This window comes from Myotis davidii, unplaced genomic scaffold, assembly GCF_000327345.1.
Source record: "Myotis davidii unplaced genomic scaffold, ASM32734v1 scaffold147, whole genome shotgun sequence".
In the NCBI taxonomy this organism is placed as follows: Eukaryota; Metazoa; Chordata; class Mammalia; order Chiroptera; family Vespertilionidae; genus Myotis; species Myotis davidii.
The window spans coordinates 9,752,089-9,761,861 of record NW_006383010.1 but is presented as its reverse complement, the minus strand read 5'-3'; the positions used below and the strand labels follow the sequence as shown (position 1 = coordinate 9,761,861).

Genomic DNA, 9,773 nt, shown 5'->3' with positions numbered 1-9,773 from the left:
AGACCCCTGGCCCCTCGCCCGCCGCCCGGCGCTGGAAGACGGGGGAAAGCAGCTCAACGCCCCGGATTATTTGGCTTCCTGTCTGATTTCGGCCACTCGGCCTGTCGGTTATTTTGGGTCCTGGACGTGGGCGTGTCTTTAACTTTCCCCAAAGCCTTCCCCGCCCCGCGCCCGGGCACCTTCCGAACACTTGCAGGAATCGCCCTGCGTGGCCTCGCGGCGCGGGCTGGACTGGAATTGCAGTGTGGTCTGCAGAGGGCATGAGATCATGGGGCCCCAAAATAGAGCAGGAGGAGAAGGATGCAGCGGCCAGGCTGCAAGGTGGGAGAGCCGAGCCGGACAGACCCGTGTTTCTGGATGCACATGCAAATAGGCTACAGAGACGAGCATGGGGCACGTGGAAACGAACAAGAATCCCTTCAAAGCCCTGCTACCCACTACCTATCCTACTCAGAGAGTAGCGCCCAACCTTGAAGATCTGGTTTTACAAAACACACAGGGAAGGAACACTTATGGCTTTTTGTCCTTGACCTTGTTTTAAAATATTTACTTATTAGTTCTTTTACACTTTCTATATTGAAGGCTTCCAAGTATTCTGTTGCCTGCCCTATCCTGAAGTTGACGCTGATACTTGGTAACTAATATCAAACAGTTAATTCAATCTGAAATACTTTAATAGTTTTTGACCAGGACAAGAACAGTAGGCCATAATTCTTGGTGGGTGTTGATTCACCTTTGATTCTACAACTTTTACATTTCCTTGCTCGTCAGAAACGCCACAAATGTGTAGTGAAGGGAGTCTTACCTGTCAAAGGAAAACCAGTGACTTCCAGCGGCTTTGCAATACCCGGGACTGCCTTCCCTGCGGAAGGAGACTTATACAATCCAAAACAACTCATTTTCAATGCATTTTGATTACACAAATGTTTCTAACATGAGAACCGGTGTTTAACAGATGTAAAGCGTGTGTTGTCCCCTTTGAAGCAGTCATCTTGGGATGCTTTCCCTTTATATTGACTCATTCATTCATTCATTCAATAACAATCCTTCAATTCAAGCTTTTGGCTTCCAGCTATGCGTACCACATCAAAGATAAATAAAAGTAGATCTTTCCCAAGTGGCTTTCAGTCTGGTCCAAGGGAGTGAAGGCAATAAACAAAAAATTAAAACCCAATTCATATATGCATTGTAGAAGCTCAAATACGATATTTCGAAAGCTTGCTGGAAAGAGTAATAGAGACCTGGAAGAAGTAAAGACAATCTGTCAAAGCATTATTGAGATTTTCTTTTTATTATTTAGTACTTTTGAGTCAGCTTACAAGCCACCCAAAAGAAACAAGTTTTCACCATTTCGTAGTCACACATATTTTTTACCCCGATCTTGGCTTCCAATTTTCCCTTAACTGGTTCCAAAAATCAGAGTCAAGGACAAAGATTTGCTCAAAGGTGACTGGTCAAATGAGTGTCAAAACTTCTCAAAGCAACCCAACAGAGACATTCCAAAGTGGCTTTGAACCTGACAAAACAAACGGAATAAGTGTATTGTCTGCATCCCAAGACCATAAATCACTTTAAAGACTTGTGCTATTGGAAAAGTGGGCGCACACTCCGAACTCAAACATCGGGGCATCCACAGGAACAAAAAATCAGTGAGGCAGCCTCCCCGCTTCCAGTGAACAATGGGCCCCGTTAAAGGGGGCAACATTTGCTCCTCAGTGAGGGGATTGTGTGCCCCTTGTGGCAATAGATTTCTCAAGAGAAACAGGAAATTTAGATGTTTGTATGAATTCTCCAGATTGCAAAATCTTGTCTACAAAATTCAGAAAAACAATTTCTTTAAACACTTTAAAAGCCAAACAAAATGTAACACATCTGCAGGGTGGGCCTGGCACACAGGCCACCAGGATGTGGCCTCTGCCTTACGCTCGGGCCTTGCCTGTGCCAGTTGCGACTTTTATGGGCAACTATAAAAATCCAATTGCAATTCTAAAATCAGAGGAATAAAACGAATCAAGTATGCCACTCATATTGTTGAGCTGTAGGCATTGAGCCTGTCATTAAGCCTTGCTTTGGTCTTATTTAGATTCTAAATGGTGTGTGGGACAGCTTTACACTCCAAAGTACAATGAGGTCATGAGATATAAAACTGCAACACAACTGGGTCCTCCAGTTAGTACAAAGTGAAAAATGAATGTTTCACTCTTAGTACTAAAACTCTCTGCTCTAAGGATTGAGGGCTCTAGTCTAGTGCAGCCGTGAAGATGACATTTTAAGATTTTAGAAGACCTTAACTTTTAAGACCTTAACAGACGTATTTAAATATTTCTTTTCCCTTGGTGCTTTAGATGTAGATCAGACCAAAACACCAAACTAACTCCATTCATCTATGTTTGAACTACAACTTCTCAAGGCTGAGAAACAACTCCTCAGCTTTTAGAAAATGAAACATGCTGTAGAGTAATTATTTTTGCAGCTGCTCCAGAGCTTCCCCACTTCCCCCAATTCTCTGGTGAAACACCAACGACATCTAGCCCAGTCTAAAACCGAAAAAACCGCAGGCCCTTTCATCCTTACGAGACTCAGAAAAAAACACTTCTGTGACGTTAATTTATGTTTAAGATGTTTGTATGACATCTTAATTTCTCTTTCTTTTTTGTAAGCACAGAAATAGGCCCTCTGGAAGAAGTGTGGATAACTATGTGACCTGGTACAAGAACTCTCTGAGATTTGGTTTCCTCACTTATAAAATGCCATTACAGCCCCGCTAGTGTGGCTCAATGGTTGAGCGACAACCCATGAATCAGAAGATCACAGTTTAGTTCCTGTCAGGGCACTTGTCCAGGTTTGGGCTCAAGCCCCAGTAGGGGGCATGTAGGAGGCAGCAGATCAATGACTCTCTCTCAATGATGTTCCTGTCTCTTCCTCTCCCTTCCTCTCTGAAATCAATAAAAATATATTTTTAATGGATTACAAATAATATCGTAAAAGTACACTGTGATCTCTAAATACCAACAAAATGTTTAACATTTCCCAGCTTTACATAAAAGTTTAAACGTGTTTTTTATATTTGTCACCCAATTCTTACCTTTAAGACAGAGAATATCCCTATTTTATTGTTCCATAAATTAAGCATGATTTATACATAATTTTGGGGAAGGTTTGAGTGCTACTTTTGGATATGCATCTACAGAGGGAGATCCTGTGGGGGCAGGAAGGACTACTTGCCCCTCTGGGGCAAGTTGTTGTCAGAATGAATGAAGTGAACCCAAAAGTGCAAGGTGCAATTGAGAATACTAGAAACTAGAAAAATGGAAGATGCATAATACCCCCTCTAAAGGCACCTGCTACTAGTTCTTCACTTTTTGCTTGTCCACACTCTCTGGCCCTCCCCACTGTCTCTTGTACCTCATTTGGCACAAAATCTAGAGTTGCCAATAATCTGCATTTATGCCTTTCACTTTGTTATTGTTTTCTCTTTTTTCCCCTCCCTTCTCCTTCCTTCTCCCTTTGATATTGTTTTCTATATGCTTCATGTCTTTTAATTTTTTTATTTGTCCTCTGTTTCTCCTTCACTTCTTTAAATTTGTCTTAGACCTATTTTTTATTATACTACTAGAGGACCAGTGCACAAAATTCATGCATGGGGGGTGGAAGGTCCCTCAGCCTGGCCTGCACCCTCTTGCAATCCAGGACCCCTCGGTGGATGTCCAACTGCTGGTTTAGGCCCGATCCCACCCTCTTTCAATCCGGGACCTCTGGCTCTAACCACTGGCCTGCCTGCCTGCCTAATTGTCCCTAACCACTCTGCCTGCCTGCCTGATCTCTCCTAACTGCTCACCTGCCTACCTAATCACCCCAACCATTCTGCTTGCCTGCCTGCCTGATGCCCCTAATTATTTGCTTGCCTGCCTGATTGCCCCTAACCCCTCTGCCTGCCTGCCTGATCACCACTAACCACTTCTGCTTCAGCCCCCACCGCTGTGGCTTCATCCGGAAGGACATCCAGAAGGTCATTCGGCTGTCCAGTCTAATTAGCATATTATGCTTTTATTATTATAGATGTTAATTTCTCTGTTGGATTTTAGCTTTTTTAAAAATGTGATTTTCTTACTAGTTGCTCTGGAGATTATAATGCATATTAGTTTATCATCTACTTCAGATTAATACTGACTTAATTTTGATAAAATATAACATTTTTCCTGTGATACATCTTCATTTTCGTCGGAGAAAATAAAGCAGAGCCTTTGGGCTCTGGCCTCAGATACGAGAAGTTACCATATCATAATTGACATTCAGTAAACTGCACATATGTAAAGGATAAAAGAAAAAAGACATTACCATATTAATATATTTAATTAGTTACTATATAATTACCAAAGTAATATATTTAGTATGGAAAATAGATTGAAAATCTTTATACAGAATGCTAATACACCAGCCCACTGAACATCCATTAACAGATTACCTACTGTACACTGCACTAGAAACACTGGGGATAAAGAATAAAAGCAAGAATAATCCATTCTGTGGAATCACAGAGGGAAGGTGGAGGAGGGTGGGTAGGTGAGAAGAGATCAACCAAAGAACTTGTATGTATACTAGTATATGCATAACCCATGGACACAGACAATAGGGTGGTGAAGGCCTGGGGCAGTGAGATGGGGGGACAAGAAAGGGTCAGTAGGGGAAAAAGGGAACATATGTAATACTTTCAACAATAAATATTTTTAAAAATACAATAAATAAATAAACCTCTAACTCATAAAAAGAAAGAAATTAATGTAAGATAAATGGAATAGTACTTATTCACAAGTCTCAAACTTTCCATGTGGATCTAAAATCAAGTAATTCTGAGTTCTTGCTATCAATACATCTAGAATCAAAATTAAATTAACTTTATTGTAACAAAAATTACTTATCCAGTAATTCCCATATTATTGGGATTACCATACTTGTACTAAAGAAAAATGAAAGTCTTGAACTTGCAAATTTCATTAAAGTGTTTAAATTAAAATGAAGAAAATCAAAGTTTCAAAAAAATGTATGAATAATTAACTGTTTACTCTATGTTACCTAGTTCTTGATTGTGGAAATTTCGATAACTGATAAATCTTATACTAAAAATTTAACTGTTTTTAATAAAATTAAATAAAATTAAAGTGAATATTCACTTTAATATATTCATGATTACTAAATAAAAAGATTATTTCATATTCTTTAATCTAAAAATATTGATTTATTCTTTGTTAACATACATTCACATGTACACAGACAGATGTTTATCTTTATCTACATATTAGAGGCCTGGTGCATGAAATTCATGCACAGGTAGAGTCCTTAGGCCTGGCTGGCAATCAGGGCCAATTGGGGCCTTCAAGCTGCTGTGCAGGGCCTTCCTTCCCCGGCTGCCAACTACCGGCTGGGGCCTTCCTTTATTCCACACCACCCCCTGGTGGTCAACGCACGTCATAGCAAGCAGTCAAATTCCTGATGAGTCGAACTCCAGAGGGGACAATTTGCATATTAGCCTTTTATTATATAGGATCTGTCTATTGCAAAACAATAGAAAGCAATTAAACTATAGAAAACAACATACTTGAAGGAGCACATAACTTTCAGTTTTTGAAGCCATAGTCAGGTCTTCAATAAACTAAAATACTCAGCAAATTGATTTGATCTGGAATGGAAACTAACAATAATAACATTAACTATCATTTTATTGAGTGTACTGGTCATGTTTCCATGAACTTCAGTCATTCATCCATTTGTTTTACCTCTTTATTCTGTCATTTATTTATTCATTTATTCATTAACTATTTATTGAATCATTAATATGGGCCAAGAATTATTCTAGGCTCAGTCTACAATGGTAAGAGAACATTATTCTCCTCAAGGAGTTTAACAATCTAATGAAGGTATCTGGATCTTAATCAAATAAGTATTGAGAATTATAATAACAAATGATAGTAAATACTATGGTGAAAATGTATGGGAGGCTAAAATGAGTGTCTGAACCAATCTGTGGTAGGGGTAGGATGTGGTCAGAGAAGATTTCCCTGAAGAAATGAGGCTCAAGCCAAGATTTGAGATAAGTAGGGCTTAACTAGAGGAAGTGGAACTAAGACCACAGAGCCAGATGATTTTGAAATATGGCTTTTGTTGGTTGTGTAAGATCTGTATATAGGAAGAAATGACATGGATTGAGCATGAGTCATAAACTGGAGTCTATCAGTTCTTAATCCACCAATTTTTATTCATTCTCTTTCATACATGAGAACAATTCAAGAACTGCTGCCCCGCCTCCCCCTCCCCCACCCCAACTCAACACTGACAGAACTAGTTTTGGTATCCTGAGAGTAAGAAACACTTGAATTAACAAGTTAAATTTTTTTCAAAGGGATTATAATAATATACATTTGAAATGTACTTTAGGTATAAACATTTTGAAAATAGGAAGAGAGATTGTAAATTAGGTAAAATATACATTTGAACATAGGATCAAATATATATTTTGAAAATAAGGAGAGTCACATTAAATACAAAGGAGATTCAGAAAGAAGGCAAGTCACAGAACAATGTTGAGGATGGAAATCAGTAAGATATTTTTATTTTTATTTAACTTGAGTAGTGAGACACTGTAAGAAATAAATGGCAACTCAGCTGGCCTGGTTCAGTGGTTGAGCATTGACCTATGAACCAGGAGGTCACCACTGGATTCCTGGTCAGGGCACATGCCTGAGTTGTGGGCTCGATCCCCAATAGGGAGCATGCGGGAGGCAGCCTATCAATAATTCTCATCATTGTGGTTCTATCTCTCTCCTCTTCTCCCTTCCTCTCTGAAATCAATAAAAAAATATTTTTAAAAAAGAAACAAGTGGCTTATAGTAGGTTATAATAGGAAATTGAATGTCTTGTGTTTTTACTCCTCAATCATTAAAGTTAAACTTACAAAGATATTTCATACGAATAAATGAAAAAAAATGCAACAGAAAGATTCATTTTGGTTATTTTTACACTTTCTTCAGAATAGACATGTTTGAACCTTATACATATGAAGTGGTAAAATGTATCAAAATTTCATTTTAGTAAATTATCATGTGTCTTCCCAGGCAAGGGGATGTGGATGCTGTGGGCCACAATGTTTAGGCCTTTGTCTGACTGTCCACAAGAAAGCAATTGGCTTCCCAGCCTGGAGCAGCGGCTGCCACAACAACAGAATGGGCCACCCTGGTCTCTAGCAGCTGCTGTATTGTAAACACAAGTGAAGTCACCCCAAGTGGAGACAAAAAGGACTTTACGGATTCACTGAGGCATGCTCTCCTGCTGTGGGGAGTAAGCCATGACTGGGCCTGGCTGGGAAACAGCTGCCGCTGGCAGACCTCTCAGGCGAGCCCCTGAGACATGGAGGTGCCCTTTCTGAGCAAAGACTTAAAGCCAATGGTATCTCTAACAGGCTCTGACACAAGCAATTGTAGGTGCCTTGTTGCGATGTGACTCTATTACATGGGGAAAATAAATGATGGCAAATAGTAAAATGATACTAGGCATCACTTTAGGGGTGTTTACAGTATGCTAGGCATTGAGCTGTGCCATTTACAGGTGCTCTGTGATCACTTCTCTTTACTGTTCACAAACCAGCAACAGCTAGAAAGCTGTGCCACCACCACCCACAGGCAGAAGGCAGGTCTCATCAACTCTATTTACTGGTGAGGAGATGAAAAGTTTTCACTAGGGTCACAATGTTCGGTTGTACCAAGGAACCACATTTTTAAACCAATTCCTTGTGGATGGAGTGGGCTATTAGGTCGTTTCTAATCTCATTACTTCAATGATACAATGAATACCTCCACATGTACCGCATTTCTCACATGTGTGACTGCATTTGTAGGAAATGCTGGATTGTCACTTATTTTAGTTTCTAAGGGTCCTGGCAAATGGCCCTCTACTTAGGATAAATGAGTTTACTCTCCCACAAGCAATGCATGAGTGCTTCTGTCCCTATCCCCATTGGTAACATGTTTTCAGGAGGTGACTGTTGGTGGGCTCCTGAATGGGGGCTGGCCACCAGAAAGACCAAGCGATGATTACAGGCTTGAAATGTTCAGCCTGTGAGATAATAGTTAATATAATTTGTGGTCTCTGCCCCCGGCTGCTGGCACGGGGCTCCTAAAACACTTGTAAATTCCTAAGTGATAAGAGCACTAGGAGCACCTCTTATTTTAATGACGAGAGTCTAGGTGGGCTCCCGGGTAAGGGCTGGTCACCAGAAAGACCAAACCATCATTTGAAGCTTGGAATTTTCAGCCCTGCCCTCCCCACTTCACCAAAGAAAGGAGAGGGGCTCCAAATGGAGTTAAAAATGGATCCTGCCTACATGTGGAAGCCTCCATACAAAATCCTACTAAGAAGGGGTTTGAAGAGCCTCCAGGTTGGTCAACACATCCATGTACTGGGAGGGTGACATGCCAAACTCATAGAGACAGAAGCTCCTCCATTCAGGACCCTCCCAGACCTCCCCCTATGTCTCTCTTCATCTGGCTGTGAAGACGTACAAGAAATACCATCACAGATGCTGGTATTATGTTTCTGCAAGGCAAGTGATGCCAATGACTGCTGGGAGTCGCCAGCAGCTAGGAAGAGGCAAAGAAGGAGCCTCCTCTAGCCTTCAGAGAGAGTGTGGCTCTACTGACACCAACACCTGGGTTTTGAACTTCCAGCTTCCCAGAACTGTGAGAGAATAAATTCCTGTTGTTTTAAGCCTCCTGGTTTATGGTACTTTGTTAAAGCAGCCTTAATAAATGAATACAGTTGTTTAGATCCTGTATCTTTGCTTCTGAGCATTAAAACTCACATAATCAGCCCTAGACAGTTTGGTTTAGTGCATAGAGCATTGGCCTGCAGGCGGAAGGGTCTGGGGTTCAAGTCCAGTCAAGGGCACATACCTCAGTTGCAGGCTCCTCCCCAATCCAGGCCCTGGTCAGGGCTCATGAAAAAGGCAACCAGTCGATATGTTTCTCTCACATCAATATTTCTCTCTGTCTTTCCGTCTCTCTTTCACTCCCCCTAAAAATCAATGGAAAAATATCCTCGGATGAGGATTAAAAAAACCCCACAAAACTCACATAATCAGAAAATGGCTGGCACCATTCATTCATGCTCTTCAATTTTAGCTGGATTCTTAATATCATTCAATTGTACTTGTTTTTAACTATAACTGTGCTAATCTCTATCAACTTTCTTCAAACCACCCCAAAAGGCCACCACTGCTCACTGCCATGTATAAACAGTAACTCTAATTGGGATTCTGACTTGTGTTTGCAGTAGTCCGTTTTTATCTGCTGTGATCTATCTGGTTTATGTAGGGACCATTCATTTAATTTGCCAGTAAATTAATTGGGGACACGAAAGGGACCACGGCCCAGGAGTTCTTTAGGTCCTTTGCAGCAGCACAAATTTCTGCCATTTCTGCTGGGCTGTGAAATTGTTTTAATATTAGTATTTTGTCTAGAGGAAGGCAGTTCTAGAGCTTCTACTTGGCCTTCCCATTATGGGATAGCTCTTCCCACACAGGCCAAGGAGTCCAAATGAGCATCTGACAACTACCACATGTATCCACTTCAATTATACATTCAGGGATCTGAACACTGTTAATCCATGGGTCCCCATGAGCCAGACATGAGCCAAGACTCCATTCATTGCTTGGCCAACATAGGACCTTACTCTACTACAGAAACCCAGATGAGACTTCAGGTCCTTGACTATCAGTCAAGTGA

At 40.8% G+C, this 9,773-nt stretch overlaps 1 protein-coding gene across 1 annotated transcript in view; it reads right to left on the bottom strand.

Moving 5' to 3' along the window:
• Nucleotides 1-9,773, bottom strand: part of ENPP1 (ectonucleotide pyrophosphatase/phosphodiesterase 1) — a 77,524-nt gene that overhangs the window by 58,478 nt on the left and 9,273 nt on the right. The gene's annotated exons all lie outside the window — the stretch shown is intronic.